Genomic DNA, 17915 nt, shown 5'->3' with positions numbered 1-17915 from the left:
CGAGAAATGGGGGTTTGCCTTTTTGGGGTGCTATCTATAAGAGTGCCGTATCAAGGTAATAAGTACTGTAGGAGCAAGTGCTAGGTTTAACAGATAGAGAATAGTCTACTTGGAGTCAAGTAGAGATGATCTTTTTAGTTATAGGATACGCTGATTAGATCGGTAGTATAGTTAGAGGAAGGTAGTTTTAAGGGAAAATTTGAAGAGTGGACTTTAGGTAGCCCGAATAGTTTAAACCTGCTTAACCGGCGCTGCCCTAGTGTGCAACAGTGGCAACTCCGCGCTAAATCGCGCCAAAGCGTGCTTTATAGCAGGGGGCTGGAAAAGACAGGAAATGACCCAAAATGGCCAATAAACTACAAGTTACTGCCTTAAACCACTCCTCTGAGGACAAACAGGCAGCTCAGTACTCCCTACTCCCACTAGTGAGTAAAGAAACTACCCCTTGACCAAACAAGGAAAATGGAGAAACACAGGAACCAAGACAAAGCCCAGGGATCAGCAAATCTGATCACTGGAACAAACTATTAGGAAAGAATGGAAAACAAGAGTATTTTTTTTTTGTTTTTTTCAAGTCTTTTTATTTTCAGATAGGCAGAAAATACAATAAATGCTGTGTTTTTCGACTAATTGCTATCAAAAGCTAGTACACTTGAGTGTATTAGCCTGTTGTTTAACTTTTAAGCAAAACTTAAACAAGCAAGTGCAACAAACAATTCAAGCTATTAAAAACAGTAAAAACAGGTAATAGCAGAATAAAACAGGCAGAAATAGCAATCGAAGGGCTTAAAAAGTCGAAAATGCAGAAAAAAATACTTAGAATCTGGAAAGTTTGTCTTTTCTGGTCTCTGCTGCTCTAGGAACTCTGCTGGACACCACGAGGAGCTGTGCTGAGTTCTCTGTGCAGACAGGACTGTCATACACATCTGTGAAAGTACATTTGTATGCTATTTCTGCCTGCCTTCCTCTGCAGCTTTCCCCCTGCATCCAGACTCCCCGCTAAATTGTTCCTCAAAGGGGTGCTGCACTTAAGACCACCCAGGAAACCCCTCCCCCTGGGACCTTAAGTATGTATTAGAAAGACTCTCACTAGCCCCCTTTGAGCCAGCAGACAAATCTCCCATAAAATTTTGCACTTGGAAAACTGTTTTACTGGTAGCCTGACGTCAGCTGGAAGGGTCTCAGAATTGCAAGCTGTGGCTACACCACCATTTATAATTTTCCACCTGAACAGGGTGACTCTCAGGGCTAACCCGTTATTCACTTTCAAAGTAGTGAATGATCTATCCTTGAACCAGGCCATCCCTTTGCCTACCTTCTTCCCTAATCTGCAGGGGGATAGTGAGAGAGTACTTCATTCCCTGGGCGTCCGCAGACAACTTGGGTTTTATCTTCATAAAACCAAACCTTTTAGGAAATCTGACCAACTGTTTTTCTCTTTCCACCCCAGAGCCCTAGGGAAAGCTGTGATCAAATAGACTATCTCAGCCTGGATCTCCAAGGCCATTTCCTTCTGCTACCTATGCCATGGAACGACCTTACAGGGCAATGTCAAAGCTCACTCCACCAGGGCAATGGCCTCTTCTGGAGCCTTTTTCAAGGAGATAGACACTAACTCCATTCTTGAGGCAGCTACTTGGTCCTCCATGCACACCTTTACCAAACACTACAAATTAGACCATATCTCCATGGCTAGGGCAGGGTTTGCCAGGGCTATCCTACACAGATTCCTGGAAACATCTTGGCCACCACCCCCCAATCCTCAGTGAGCTTTGGCACTCACCCACATGTAGAATACTGCAACATTGGAATAGGACATAGGAAAGTTGTGTAAAATCTTACCATAATCATAGATGTCCTCTTCATGTTGCAGTATTCCTTCCCCTCTTGTCAGACTGCACTTGTTGGCCTGGGTGACAGTGGACAGAGGCTATACCCTTACAGGACTGGCTGTGACTGGGGCCTCTTAGGTTCTGAGGGCTGGTGCGTGCAGACGTCACTTATGGCCCACGTTCCTGCTGCACCATCAGACGTCCGACACACCTAGAGGGACTAAAAATCTTTGGAAACCTGGCTGGAAGAACTGGAGAGTAAGAAGGATAAACCCACATGTCGTTCTCTTCCATGTTGCAGTATTCTGCATATGTGGTTATGGTAAGATTTTACACAACTTTCCTTTTCTGGAAGCTAATTTGCTGTTTGAGGGCCACTAAGAGATCTGGGTATACAGGGTTGAATCCCTGGCTATGACCCAGGTGGCCTTGGTTTGATTATCTTCTTGAGTGCTGGAGGACCTGCTGCAGTATGGGAGAGAAATGACATAGTCATGCAACATATCACAGCTTTTGGTGTTGAAACAAGTATTGCATTGTGACAGACTTGGCAGTAGTAGAACACCGAAGAAATGTAGTGATTCTCTCATTACCCAATGCGCACCCATGCTTAACCTGTCACTCATAAAGGATTTAGGATCTGCACAGACTAAAGTTCCTGTTTGTGTCAGCTCCTATTTGTAAGTATCACAGTGCTGTAGACTTCCCATCCTCTTCCCTCCTTACAAAACTAAAGTAACCCTCACCGGATAAGGGGCTTGGAGGTTCCAAGGTGTTAAGAGTGGAGGGAAGCAGGATTAGCACCAGATATCGCAGTAGTGCACACAACTTTGATTGACCATTGAAACTGCTGCAAAAAAGTGATGCCTACTGAGTTCTTATGCTGTGTTTAGAGAAGGTTGTCCATTGTTTGATTCAAGGACCAGGATTTTAAGCACAGCCCCCTCCTGGTTACAAAAAAGATTTATGGCTGCTTGCTATCTTTGAAGACATGATAATTCAGGTTTTCCAAACACTACATGGGTTGTCCAGAGGAGGTTACTGGGCAAAGGGACATGTGGGGTGTTAACAGGCTATTCCTTTGGTTTCCCTTGCATAGAGTAAAAGCCAAGTTATGTTGGCGTTTGTGCTTAGAGCCTCTCATGATGAGGTTTCTTTTTGCAGGCCATTCTTTGTAGTATTATTGCACAGCTTCTAGTAGCATCTCTGGAATGGGTGATTCCATGGATGTTCTTCGTGTTTCACTGTTGCAGTTATTACATCTGGGTTATCTGCCTGCAGGTAGCCCTCAGAGTCTTGGAATTCTGCGTCTGATGCTGTCTCTTCTTCCATGACGTCAAGTCGTCAGGGGTATAAAACATGCAGCCGACGCCATTACATCAGTCATTCTTGCGCGATGCTTGAAGCAGAAGCAGTTAGCAAGTGCCTGTTGGCAGACTCCTGAAATTTTCGTTTGAGTTTCAGAACAAGTATTCAAAAAAGCTAAATCTATGCAAACTGTTAAAGATTTCCTGCAAGTACAGCCTCCCAGATTTAGTAGGCATTGGCCTTCAAAGAACTGGTCCTTTCCAGTCTATTCCAGGCCTTCAGTCCAAACCCAGGAACAGCAAACCACCTAGTTTACAGTCTCAGGCAACGCACAGGTTAAAGCAGTGTGGGGCTCCCACTTCCAAAGCAGGAAGTAGTAAGACACCTCCTACGGAAAAATGTCACAATGACTTTACCTTAACCCTTCCAAGCCCTGCTCAACTGCCTGCTCCCTTAGGAGGGAATCTCGCCCTGCATGCAAAAAACTGGGAACTCATTACCCAGGACAAATGGGTTTTTAATCGTTTCCCAAGGATGCAGATTGCACTTCACACCCTGCCAACCCCAAACTGTTGGCCAGATGTACCCCCAAATCAGTGGACAGAGGCTCAACTGCAGGTTCTCTCTCTAAGTATCAGGGCTGTTGAACCTGTCCCACCAAAAGAAAGGGGACAAGGTTTTTATTCAAGACTTTTCCTGGTACCCAGAAAAGACCACTCCTGCTATCCTGGACCTCTCTATTTTAAACACCTTTTTGGTAATACCAAAATTCAAAATGCTAACAAAGCTGCTTCCTGTGCTAGGCAAAGATGCCTGGTTGGCAACCTTAGACTTAAAGGAAGCTTACCTACACATTCCAATAAGGGAATCTTTTAGGAAATATTTACGCTTCAGGACAGGCTGTATGCACTATCAATTCTTTGCACTTCCCTTTGGCTTGTCTACTATGCCCACGGTATTCACAAAGTGTCTAGCTTCAGTCATTGCATTTTGCAGGCAGAAAAATGTTCAAATGTACCCATACCTGGACGATTGTCTGATTCAGGCAGAAAGCCAGGACTTGCTGTCATCTGTCAATCTTAAAGAAGCTTCTGTCCTCACTGGGGTACACCATAAACGAAAAGAAATCTCACCTAGTACCCTGCCAACAGATTGTATTCCTGGGCGCAAGCTTGAACACCACTTCCAAGATGGCTTTCCTCACTCCAAAAGTTTTTCGCAAACTACTTCAAATTACTGGCCACAAAGACCCAGCTATTTGCAAGGAAAATTCTGCAAGCCCTGGGGTTCATGGCCTCTTGCTTTCTACTAATTCCATATGCAAGAGTGCATATGAGGAAACAATGGTATCTAAAAAGCCTATGGTGCCAACATTGTCAGGACCTGGAATCAATTATTATTATTCCTTGTATAAAGACAGAGTTCCTTTGGTGGGCAGAGGCCTGCTACCACAAGGGGCTCCCTTTCACTCTATCCCCTGCCACCCAAACCCTAACAGACGCATCAGACTATGCATGGGGGCTCACTTGGCAAGGCAGTGCATTCAAGGCAAATGGAACCAGAGTCAGATGCACCTGCATATCACCCAAAAAGAAATGTTAGCTGTACAGAATTCACTGACAGCCTTCAAAGACCACATCAGTCCAGGACAATTATTGGTAAAGACAGAACACCACAGTTATGTGGTACATAAACAAGCAGGGGGGAATCCACTTGTACCCTCCCTGCAGACTAGCCATGGCTCTGTTGAACACAGCCTTGAGCTACCAAGTGCACCTACAAGCTCAGTTCCTGCCAGGCAAGCTAAATTCACTGGCAGACTACCTAAGCATAAATCTCATGGACCCACACGAATGTAAACTGGAACCAAAAATATTCAACCTCTTGAACAAATGGCGGACTCTAGCGATAAACCTGTTTGCCTCCCCTCAGAACTACCAATTGGACAAATCCTGCACAAGGACTCCCCACAGTCAAGCTTGGAAAGTGGATGCCCTGTCCTTTATTTGGGAAAGCCTCTCTGTTTATGCCTTCCCCCTCTGCCTCTCCTGTCAAAGGGTCTGCTAAAGATCAAACGGGACAAGCCAGGGACAATACTGATTGCACCAGACTGGCCACGCCAGCATTGGTACCCCCTCTTGCGCAGTATGATACTGTTGGAACCATGGCACCTACCTCCGGCACCTTCCCAGCTGTCCCTGCAGGCGGGCCAGATTCTGCACCCTCAACTTCAAACCCTGAACCTTGCAGCCTGGCTGTAATTCCTTGAGCTCTCCAATAGCATCCCTCAGTAAGCAGGTGCTAGATGTCATTCTGGAAACAAGGAGGCCTAGTACCATCTTATGCTGAAAAGTGGAAAAGATGCTGTTTCTTGAGCCAGACTCAGGGGATGGGTACAACAGTGCCCAGCTTACCTCATATTTTTCAGTATTCAACAGAAGTGCTCCACAAGGGCCTGTCCTTCTCGTCAATTAAAATTCATACCTCTGCCATTTCAGCACATTGTAATACTGAACCACCCCTCTTATCTCACCCCTGCTAAAGCATTTCCTCAGAGGGGCCAAAAAAATTTAAGAAACACCCCCCCCCCCCCACCACCACCCCCAGACGAGCCCCTACTCTAGCCTAGAACCTTAACTTTGTATTGGAAAAGCTCACTCTCCCTCCATTTGAACCAGCTGCAACTGCAGAGTTGAAATTTCTTGGAAAACTGCCTTCCTTCTAGCCATCACTTCAGCAAGAAGAGTATCTGAATAACATGCCCTCATGGCAGTGAAGCCCTTCATTATCTTCCATGCACACAGCGTTTCCCTCAGGACCAATCCTTCCTTTATGCCCAAGGTGGTGTCTAGAGTGGCCCTAAATCAGTCATTTAATTTGCCTTTTTCCCAAATCCACAAAACAAAGGAGAACGAATACTGGACTCTTTGGACGTGCTCAGACAACTCTGATTTTATTTAGACAGGACTAAGCCTCTCAGAAAATCTGAACAGCTGCTAGTTGGCTTTGCTGCAGGGGCAGAGGGGTAGGCCATTTCAAAGCAAACCATTTCTAAATGGATAGCCCAATACATTCATTTCTGCTATAAACATCATGGAAAACCTACCCCACAAGGGGGTAAGATCACGTTCCACCAGGGCTGCATCTACCTCCTTCCCCAGAGGAGTCCCTACCAGGGACATCCTAGAAGCTGCTACCTGGAGCTCTGTACATACCTTCACCAAGCATTACCACATGCCTATTTTTTCTAAATCCAGAGCTGGTTTTGCCATTGCAGTCTTGCAGGGCTTAATAGCTGGTCCTAATGCTCTCTGACTTCCTCTTCCCTTTGTTAGCTTTGGGAATCAACCCAAATGTAATGACTGCAACAGTGAAACACTAAACTTAGTACAGTTGTGTAAACTTACCATGAATGTAGATGTTAGTGTATTCACTGTGCAGTCCTGGCTACCTCCAGCCCCATGACTTCTCTTGGCTCTACCTTTCCTTCTTGTTTGGTGTATTTAAGCTTTCTGGTGTATTTGCTTTTTAATTGAGGTGTAACATAACATATAATTGCTTCCCCTTGTGGGGACACTGGACGTCTGGGGCAAGAAAAACTGATGTAATGGCGTTGGCTGCATGTTTTATACCCCCTGACTTCATGGAAGAAGAGAGAGTGTCCGCAGGAATCCAAGACTCTGGTATTCAGGCTGGCTGAGGGATACCTGCAGGCAGATAACCCAAATGTAGTGACTGCAGCAGTGAATACACTCTAACATCTCCATTTATGGTGAGTGTACACAACTGTACTTTGTCATTTAAGGAAGCCTTACTAGGGAGTTCGTCTGTGATAACCTAGGATTACATTAATTAGAAAGGGGGTGGAAATTCACCTCAAATACGCAAGAGCTAATGAGAAGTTGATGTGCTTAACCCTAAAAAGGTCCTCATTTGGAACATTGTCTTGCAGGGGGTAGGGCTATTCACATAATTGGGTCCAGCTTGTTTGATGTTCATTAAAAATCCAAGAAAAATATTGCCAGTCTTGTATATCTGTTTAAAGTTCTAGATTTCTTTTGTGCCTGGGGTGTACATGGATGTCCAGTAACCTTGATATATGATGGTGTACTTAGCTAGGTAGGCCTGCAAATTTATACTAAGTGAGCTGTAGAAGCTGTTGTGTGCTGTATGTTAAGTTTGAGAGTGCATTTTAATCATAAGTTTATAATATACTCATTTCCTTGTTCTAGTGCTGTACTGAGCAGTAATGTGTTTAATATTTACTTAATTTGCCCAGATTATTCTTATTGAGCCCAGTAGGCAAGATAGTTAAACTGTGCAGCCCAGGTGGCACACTACAGACGGGTTCACACGCTGTTCTTCCTGCCTTATGGCTTTGTTTGTTACCATGATATTGATGTCATCACATTCCTCTGTCTGTAACTGCTGCGGTGGACTTTGAAATGGTTGTGGCTAGAGCCACCTTGTTCTCTGTTGACCTGGTGTCACAGCAGATGTCCTTCTGTTCCCTTGCTGCAGTATTAGTCGCATATGGAGTTTACTCCTCTTGCTACTCGAATGTCCAACCAGTATACAAAAGTTTTCAGTCACTGTATGGTGAATGGGACATCTGACATGACTGGTGGAACACTGGCAATAAGTGACATCTGCACGCACCAGCCCTCAGAACTTCTCAGCCGCCGAACGTCAGGTGATGTTCTTCATGTTTCACTGTTGCAGTCATTACATTTGGGTAACCTGCTGACAGGTTGCTCTTAGTCGGCCTGAATAACAAAGTCGTGGGTCCTGCGTCGGTTGCTGTCTCCTCTTCCATGGCATCGGGTCGTCAGAGGTATAAAACATGCAACAGACGCCATTTTATTCAGTCTTTCTTGCCGCACGGTGCCCGAAGCAGAAGCAGTTCGCAAGTGCCGGTCGGCCGACTCGTGAAATTTTCGCATTTCTGTTGGGGAAACTTTTTCTTGCTCCTTGCTGATGTCAGTAAAAGTTAATAATTGCATTACTTGTGGGAAGCAAATACCTCATAAGGATTTTCATTTGTATTGTATTCCTTGCCTAGGCCCAAATCATAACGTGCCTTGCTGTCGGTTTTGTGCTAGATTTAACCAACGCACTATTTAGCGTCTGTATATTTTTGCTTCAAAATATTTTAGATCCAGATTGAATTACTCTGAAATGTAGTCTGTTAGCAGTCTGCCTACTGGAGTTAACAAAAAACGCAAAGAAAGAGATGGACAGAGGTCCAAAACTGACTAAGCTTCTCTTAAGCCAGTCGCCGGTACTCAGTGAGGTGCTTTCGCAGCCCCTGATACCAGCTACGTTTGAGTCGCAGGCCTCTACCGGCACCCATGCGCAGTCCGGTATGCCGCGAAATTCTCAGAGTATTGAACCTGCGGATGTCTCTTCCTTGGATGGGTCCAGAGCCGCTGAGCAGGCACCGGCTTCTGAAGGTGTTTTCAGGCCTCAGCAGTTTTATATAAAACCGACGCCAGCTTCAAAAACAAGATCAAAAACATCTAAGTCTAAAAAATCGACACATGAGCCACGTGCTCAGGCCCCGTGCCTAAAAAACAGATTATCAAAATGGCTGAGGACTTAATTACTTTGATCATGGGTTCCCAACCCCCACCTGCTAAGAGGCCTGGGCAAGACACTGATTATGAATCTTCAGATCAGGTTTCCATTTCTTCTTCCACCCTTTGAGGCTTCAGATGCAGAAGAATCCATCCCATATGCATCTCCTCCTGAGGATTATTCTTTTGGAGAAACCTTGCATACTTTAAGGGAACATTTTCATTGGGAGAGTCAGGATTTCTCTTGATCAAAAAAGAGGCTTAGGGATTTCCTTCTTCCTCAGCATAGGCCTTTGGATATGCCTCCTGTATTAGACATTGTTGATGTGTTTTCGGAATCAAGCATGGCTCCTGTTTCCCTACCTCCGGCTCCTAGTAAACCAGATAGATATTACAGGGTACCTGACTCCCACAAATTTCTATTCAAAAATCCTGCTTGCTGATGCTTGCTGATCCTGAGACTATCTCACAGGGTCCCAAAGATGTAAAGGCTTCTACAGCCAAAAATTCTACACCCTGTGATAGGGATTCCAGGGCGCTTGATAGATGGGGAACAAACGTTTATACGTCTGCAACCTTGGCGATTAGGGCCTTAAACTGCCAGTTTCATATGCTTAAATATCAACAGCATGTTATGGGCTTATTGAAACAGAAAGAACATGTTGATTTCTGATTGTGTGGAAAATAAAGAATTACAGGAATTATTGCATGCAGCAGAACAGGTTGGAAATCATACTTTGCAATGTGGTTTTGATTCCTTGGAGGCCTCTTGCAGGGCCACAGTTACTGGATCTGTGATTAGCAGGCATGCCTGGCTCAAGGAGCAAAATCTGCCTGATCATGTTAAAGCTAAATTGTTGGATGCCCCTTCACAGCATGAGACACTGTTTGGTAATAAGGCAGAAGAGGTTTTAAAGAAAATGGAAGACAAAGCTAAATCTATGCAAACTGTAAAAGATTTCTTACAAGTGCAGCCACCCAGGTTCAGTAGGCACTGGCCTACTAAAAATTGGTCCTTTCCTGTGTCCAACAGAGCCTCTCAAGGCAAATCCAGGCACTCAAAAGGCTCTAGATACCAATCACAGGGTTCTTACAGGTCAAAGCAATGGGGTGCCTCCACCTCCAAATCTGAAGGGAACAAAGCACAACCCTACAGTAAGCAGTCTCAATGACTTCCCTCTACCTTCTCCAAGCACATATCTTTTGGCAGCCCCCTTGGGGGGAAAATTAGCACTTCATGCTCAAAATTGGCAGTTTATTACCCAGGACAAGTGGGTATAAAACAGTTTCCCAGGGGTACATATTTCATTTGCATACTTTGCCAATTCCAAACGGTTGGCCAGATCTGCCACAAATTCAATGGGCAGAGGCTCAGAAACAAGCTACGTCCCTCATCAACCAGTACCAGAACAGGAAAAAGGACACTGTTTTTATTCGACTGTTCCTGATACCCAGAAAAGACAGTTCATGGCGTCCAATACTGGACTTATCAATTCTGAACGCGTTCCTGGACATTCCAAAATTCAAAATGCTGACTTAACTACTGCCTATGCTAGGCAAGAATGCTTGGTTAGTAACTCTGGACTTAAACAGAGGCATACCTGCATATCCCAATAAGGGAATCGTGCAGAAGATACCTCTGCTTCAAAGCAGGTTTTTTTGCATTACCAATTCTCTGCACTGTCCTTTGGCTTATCTACTGTGCCCAGGGTCTTTACATAGTGCCTGGCACTAGTAATTGCATTTTGCAGACAAAGAAGCATACAAATTTATCGTTACCTGGGCGACTGTCCCATTCAAGCAGAGAGCAAGGACATTCTTCAACATCTGGCATTTGTAAAAAGGCTTCTAACATGCCTAGGGTACACAAACTAAAAGAAATCACAGCTGGTACCCTCTCAAATTACATTCCTGGGTACAAGCTAGAATACAACTGCCCATATGGCTTACCTTATGCCAGACAAAGGCAACTGACAACATACTTCAAACAGATGGCAACAAAAACCCAGTTATCTGCAAGACAAATTCTGCAGGCTTTGGGGTTCATGGCATCCTGCATTCTACTAATTCCATATGCAAGACTGCATATGAGAACTTCAATGGTACCTAAAAAGTTTATAGAGTCAACATTGTCACAGTCTGGAAATAGATTCCTCTCATTCCCTGCCTACAACAGGAGTTTCTTTGGTGGGCAGAGACATGTCACCAAAACAAGGGACTGTCATTCACTCTATCCCCTGCCACCCATACCCTAACTACAGACTCATCAGACTATGCTTGGGGGGCCCACCTGGCGGGGAGATGCATTCAGGGCATATGGAACCCAAAACAAATGCATCTGCATATCAACCAGAAAGAGATGCTAGCTGTTTAGAGTGCTCTGACAGCCTTCAAGGACTTGCTTCATCCAAGACAGCTACTGATAGACGGACAGCACAATGGTTATGTGATACATAAGCAGGGGGGGGGGTACACATTCTTACCCCCTTTGCAAACTAGCCATGGCATTGTGGGACACAGCATTGACTTGCCAAGTATATCTTCAAGCACAATTCCTGCCAGGAAAACAAATACTCTGGTAGACAACCTAACCAGAAATCTTATGGAACTGCACGAGTGGAAACTGGATCCAAAAATCTTTAGCATGGTAACACAGAAATGGGGGAGCCCAGACAGATCTATTTGCCTCTCCCCAAAATTAACTGGACAAATTCTACACAAGGACTATCACAGACAAGCATGGGAAGTGGATGCCCTATCCTTCAGTTGGAAAAACCTACCAGTCTGTGCCTTTCCCCCTCTGCCTCTTCTCTCCAAGGTCTTACTAAAGGTCAGATAGGAAAAACCAAAAATGATCCTAATTGCTCCGGACTGGCCTCGCCAGCACTGGTACCCAATTCTAAGGAATATCTCAACTCCCTCCTTGGTACTTGCCTCAAATACCTCATCTACTGTCTCAGCAGAACAATCAATTTCTGCACACTCAGCTTCAAACTCTGAACCTTGCAGCATGGCTGATCATTTAATTATTCAAACAACTCTCAGTACATCTGTGATGGATGTCATTTTGGAAGCCAGAAGGCCTAGTACTAGAAAATCTTATGCTGATAAATGGAAGAGATTCTGTGCTTGGAACCAAGCACAAGGAACGGACACAGCAAAACCAAATATCCCTCAGATTTTACAATACTTGACTGAGATGCTTGACAAGGGCCTATCTTTTTCTTCAATAAAAATCCATGCCTCTGCCATCTCGGCTCATTACAACACGGAGCCTCCCATCTTTTCTCATCCTCTGTTAAAACAGTATCTTAGGAGGGTGCCAAACATTTAAGGTCTCCCAGAAGATCACCAACTCCTGTATGGGGCCTCAATTTTGTGCTGGAAAAACTCACCCTGCCTCCTTTTGAACCAGCAGCTACTGCAGATATAAAATTTTTATCTTGGAAAACAGCTTTCCTTTTGGCAATCACTTCAGCAAGAAGGGTTTCAGAACTAAAGGGTCTCATGGGTGTGGAGCCCTTTTATTACATTTTACATGGACAGGGTGTCCCTCAGGACCAATCCTTCCTTTATGCCTAAGGTGGTACCCAAATCTGCAGAACAAGGGGGAATGGATTCTGCATTCATTGGATGTACACAGATATGATTCTTCTTAAACAGGACCAAATCTCTAAAAGTCTGAGCAACTACTGGTGGCATTTGCTTCAGGATCAGAGGGGAAGTCCATATCAAAGCAGACTATTTCTAAGTTGATAAGCCACTGCATTTGTTTCTGCTACTTGCACCATGGTAAACCTGAGCCCAAGGGAATCTGGTCACATTCCACCAGGGCTGCCTCTACCTCAGCAGCCTTTCTTAGAGGAGTTCCAAACCAAAGGCATTCTAGAAGTTGCTACTTGGAGCTCTGTTCATACCTTCACAGAGCATTATCATTTGCCTCTCTTCTCCAAATCCAAGGCAGGCTTTGCCACTGCAGTTCTGCAGAGCTTTATAGCCACTCCGAATGCTATTTAGATCCATCCTCCCATCCATAGCTTTGGGATTCTACCCAAATGTAATGACTGCAACAGTGAAACACTACACAGTTGTGTACACTTTCCATAAATGTAGATGTTCGAGTGTATTCACTGTTGCAGTCCAGGTTACCCACCCACCATCCCCCTTTTCTATAACTTCTCTTTCCTTCACTATATTCTAAAGCATTTGTGGGGCACCTGACATCTGTGGCAAGAAAAACTGAATAAAATGGCGTTGGCTACTTGTTTTATACCCCTGACGTCATGGAAGAGGATACAGCAGCTGTCGCAGGGCCAAAGACTTTGTTATTCAGGCCGACTGAGGGCATCCTGCCAGCAGATTACCCAAATGTAATGACTGCAACAGTGAATACACTCTAACATCTACATTTGTGGTAAGTGTACACAACTGTACTTTTTTGCCATCCCAGCCATCTAATTTCGAGAAATCATATAAATGCCCCTTTGGAGAACCTTTCACTCACTCTGATTTAATGCCTGTTCATGCCATTCAGAAAAGACAAGTCTAAGTGCAACTGTCAGATACCTGACAAGGATGCCCACAATCAGTCTCTTTAGGTCGGTGGCATGACTACAAGACCTGCTGCATTTGTCATGCGTTTGTGTACAAAACTTTGCGCAGCAGTCTGCATGCACTCCACCTGTGTCTAGAAAATCAATGGCTAAAACAAATAGACTTGAGTATGCAGGTTTCTGCCGACGTACTTGCTGAACTGCTGAAAAAGAAAGCCAAGACTATCTGGTCTACCACTACCACTGTGACTCTTGCGTCTGACCCTCAGCCCTGTGGCCGATGGACTGGAGGAGGATTCAGGCTCTGCTGCCTCGGATATAGCGGGTACCTCTACAGAAGCCGCACAATCCTGCATGGAGAGCACATCCCTAGAGGCTTTTCCAATGTCTGTTTCCAATGCCGTGGGGGGCAGCGATTCCAATAGGTCTGTTGGATCCCTCTGGTTCTTTAGTTGCCTGATTCCAGTCCTTCCTCCCTTCAGTCACCTGCTAAACTTCTCGAGGAAGGAAAAAAGGAAGCACATCTCACCACCTCTGAAAGCATGCCTGATTGGCAGGCCTTCAGCTAAAGTTTGTTAAATGCTTTCATGGCCTTGCTGCCTACCACTACAGGGACATCTACAATCCTCCTATTCTGAGCCCAAGGCCTTAAACATCAGGCCCATCCTTGAGGGAAGAGGAGGATTTGTTCTTTTTCTTTTCTGAAGAATCACTCTCATACCTTTCTGCTTTCTTCTCCCTTGGGGTATGGCTCCCCAGAGTAAGAATCCATTGACCATGACTCCCCATCTGAGGATTTGACCTTTGGGGAAACCATTACCATGAACATTTTAAATTTGAATCCTCTGAAATGACTGAGGTTGAAAAAAGGTGGTATGACCTCATTCAGATGGATTCCCCATCACCTTCTGCTGTCCCTCCTATTCTCCCTTCCTTTCTTGGATGCCTTCTCTTCAGCATCCTTGAACCCTGATTCACAGCCCCCTGCTCCACGCAGACCAGATAGTGTATAAAGTCCTTGAAACTGCTAAGTATCTTTAGTGTCCTCCAACAGACCCTGCCACCGTTTCCATCTCCATGGGTAAGGCATCTACACTATAACCCACCACCATCATTCTGCCTGCTGACAGCAAAACCATGGAACGCCTTTATAAGAAAATGTGCACCTCTGCTATTCTGGCATTCAGGGCTACTAACTGCCAGACACACTTGGCTAAATATGCCTTATCCCTCCTGGGGAAAGCCCCCAAGGAATTGTCTGATGCACAAGATTTTGCTTCCGTGGTTTCACTGGCTCTCTCCTCCCAGGTTACCAGGCACTCTGTAAAGTGCAGTTACGATGCTGCTGAAGCCTTGGCAAGATGTTCTTCGTGTTTCACTGTTGCAGTCATAACTGTAGGGTACTCCTCCCGGCAGGCAGCCCGAGGTCGGCCAGAATATCAAAGTCTGGGTCCGGCGTCGGCTGCATCAGCAAGTACCCTGACGTCAGAACGCACGGGTATAAAGCAGACAGCCGACGCCATCTTCTCCAGTCTTTCTTGCCATGCGGTGCAAAGCAGCTCGCTAGGTGTTGGTTGGCATTTTCAAGACAACGTGGTGTGATTGTCGTTGGTCCGAAGTTTTCTACTTCTCTTCTCAAAGCTAAGTACCCCGTTGGGGAAACCTTTTTCTTGCTCCTCCGATGTCAGAAAAAAGTTAATAATTGTGTATAGTGTGGAAAACAAATACCTCATAAAGATTTCCACTCTTATTGTCTACCTTGCTTAGGCCCTGACCACGACGTTTCTTGCTGTCTGTTCTGTGCCAGGTTTAATTCTCGCACTATCAAGTGTAGGTACGATTGGGCATTGAATTACTTTGGTAGACGATTTAGTTATAGGATGTCGTCGGATATTTTACCGACTACCGGAATACAGAAGAAACGCAAAGACAAGGACAGGCCTCCGAGGTCCAAACAGGATATTTTGCAGCCGAAGCCAGCTTTGGGTTCGGCGGTCGTCAGTGAGGCGCTTTTGCAGCCCCTGTCATCTTCCACTTCAGAACCGATGGCCGACACGGACTCCCATGGGGAGCCATCTAGGCCTAGTAATTTGTCTGCTGCAGGGCCTTCGTACATCGCTCCTTCAGATGGGTCCGGAACTGCTGTGCAGGTACCGGCTTCTGAAGGGGTCTTCAGGCCTTCACATATTACTATTTCCACTAAGACAAAGGCCAAGTCAAAAACCCCTGTTAAACCCAGACTTTCTGCTCAAGCTTTTTCGGATTCAGCTCCTAAGACTCAGAAGCAATTACTATGGATGGCTGTGGATTTATTAACTATGATTAGGGGCTATCACCCTCCTCCTGAGAAAAGGCCTAGACAGGATATCCCTTATGATTCCTCTGATCAGGCTTCTGTATCTTCTGTCTCTTCCTCTGATCAGGATTACTCTTTTCCCCCTTATGAGGATTCGGATGCAGAGGATTCTGTTCCCTCTGCCTCTCCCCCTGAAGATTTCTCTTTTGGGGAAACCTTGCATGAGATGAGGGAGCATTTTCATTGGGAAGGTCAGGATTATTCTGCTTTCAAAAAGAGACTTAGGGAATTTCTTCTCCCTCAACACAGGCCTTTAGCTATTCCTCCTGTACTTGACATTGTGGATGATGCCTTCTCTGAAGCTAACTTGAATCCTAATTCCATGCCGCCTGCTCCTTCTAAGCCTGATAGATTTTACAGGGTCCCTGATTCCCATCAATTCTTATTTAAGAACCCTTCTGCTGATCCTGAAACTATTTTGCAGGGTTCCAAGGCTGCTAAGGCCACCTCCTCTAAGAATCCTATCCCCTCTGAAAAGGATTCTCGTGCCTTGGACAGGTGGGGCAAAAAGGTTTATACTTCAGCTACCCTTTCTATTAGAGCTTTAAATTGCCAGTTTCACATGTTCAAGTATCAACAGTTTCTTTTATCTGTTTTAAAACAAAGGCTTTCTACCTTTCCTGCATGTGCTGAGGACAAGGAATTACAGGATGTGTTGCATGCAACTGAACAAGTTAGCAAACATAGTTTACATTGTGGTTTTGATGCCTTAGAGGCTTCCTGCAGGGCTGCTGCCTCTGGTACTGTTATCAGGAGACATTTTTGGCTTTGTGAGCAGAATTTACCTGAACAAGTTAAGGCTAAATTGCTAGATGCCCCTGTTCAACATGATGTCTTATTTGGATCTAAGCCTGAGGAGGTTATTAAAAAGATGGAAGAAAAAGCCAAGTCTATGCAGACTGTAAAAGATTTTTTGCAAGTACAGCCTCCTAGATTTTCTAGAAATTGGCCGTCCAAAAATTGGTCCTTTCTTACTTCTGACAGGCCTCAAAGGGGAAGATATAGACGCTCCAGAGGTCGGGCGCAGGCTCAGGCCTCTTACAGATCTAGACAGTGGACTGCTTCTTCACCTAGAAGGGGAGAAGACAGACCTCAAACCCAAAGAAAGCAGACCCAATGACTCCCTCTGTTGGGCTACAGGTCCTCCTTCCCTGGATGCCCCTCTCGGATGAAAACTTTCTCTTTTACCAAAATTGGACTCACATTACCCAGGACAAATGGGTGTTGGACGTGATTTTGAAAGGCTACAGATTCCACTTTCACACTCTGCCAAGGCCTTCCGGCTGGCCAGATCTGCCAAAACATCAATGGACAGAGGCCTTAAATCAAGTGGATGCTTTATTAGCCTTAAGAGCCATAGAACCTGTTCCACCTCTAGAGGTGGGGAAAGGGTTTTACTCAAGACTTTTTCTGGTCCCAAGAAAACAAAACTCCTGGAGACCTATTCTGGACCTCTCAATATTAAACACCTTTTTGGAGATTCCAAAATTCAAGATGCTTACACTTCAACAACTTCTCCCAATGCTCTCACAAGATGCTTGGATGGTAACATTGGACTTAAGAGGCTTACTTACACGTCCCCCATAAGGCAACAATGCAGAAAGTACCTCAGATTCAAGGCAGGCTTGAGACACTTCCAATTCTCTGTACTGCCATTTGGCTCATCTACTGCGCCCAGAGTTTTTACCAAATGCCTGGCTCCAGTAGTAGCTTACTGCAGACTTCAGGGGATTCAGATTTACCCCTATCTGGACGACTGTCTAATTCAGGCAGACAGCAAAGACCTTTTACTTCAACACCTGCATTTTGTTCGTCTTCTCGTACTACTGAGATTCTCAGTGAACACAAAAAAGTCACATTTGATTCCTTCTCAACGAATGACCTTTTTGGGAGCTCTTCTAGACACAAGTTTACAGATGGCCTTCCTTACTCCAGAAAAACAGATCTGAAGTAGGAGATTCATTTGTCTGCAACCTGTGGGTTATGGATCCGATATCGGATCCGAACCGGCATGGTTTTCTAGCTATGGATCCAAGCTCTCAGCTCCTCCCCTCACCCATAATGCCCTGCTCTACCCTCATGACCCCAGATCTCGTTTGCCGCGCATGGTGACTGGATTTGTTTCTCAAGCTCTCAAGCTAAGTGCTAGTTTTACTGTTAAATTTCAGAATTTTGAAGTTTTTATTGATTTTTTGTGTGAAAGTGTAGGTTTCCCCTTTGATATTTTTACTTTTTAGAGTTAATCTAAAAGTTATATCCCTCCCCTCGCTGTTGGCATAGTGTGTGTGTT

At 45.0% G+C, this 17915-nt stretch overlaps 1 protein-coding gene across 1 annotated transcript in view; it reads left to right on the top strand.

The window, feature by feature from the left end:
- LOC122801252 (eukaryotic translation initiation factor 4 gamma 1-like) overlaps positions 1-17915 on the top strand; it is a 2968223-nt gene that overhangs the window by 2048374 nt on the left and 901934 nt on the right. The gene's annotated exons all lie outside the window — the stretch shown is intronic.

Source organism: Protopterus annectens, chromosome 4.part1 (genome assembly GCF_019279795.1).
Source record: "Protopterus annectens isolate FY-2018-M chromosome 4.part1, PAN1.0, whole genome shotgun sequence".
NCBI classification, from domain to species: Eukaryota; Metazoa; Chordata; order Ceratodontiformes; family Protopteridae; genus Protopterus; species Protopterus annectens.
The sequence above is the reverse complement of the archived record's forward strand: the minus strand, read 5'-3'. Positions and strand labels throughout refer to the sequence as shown.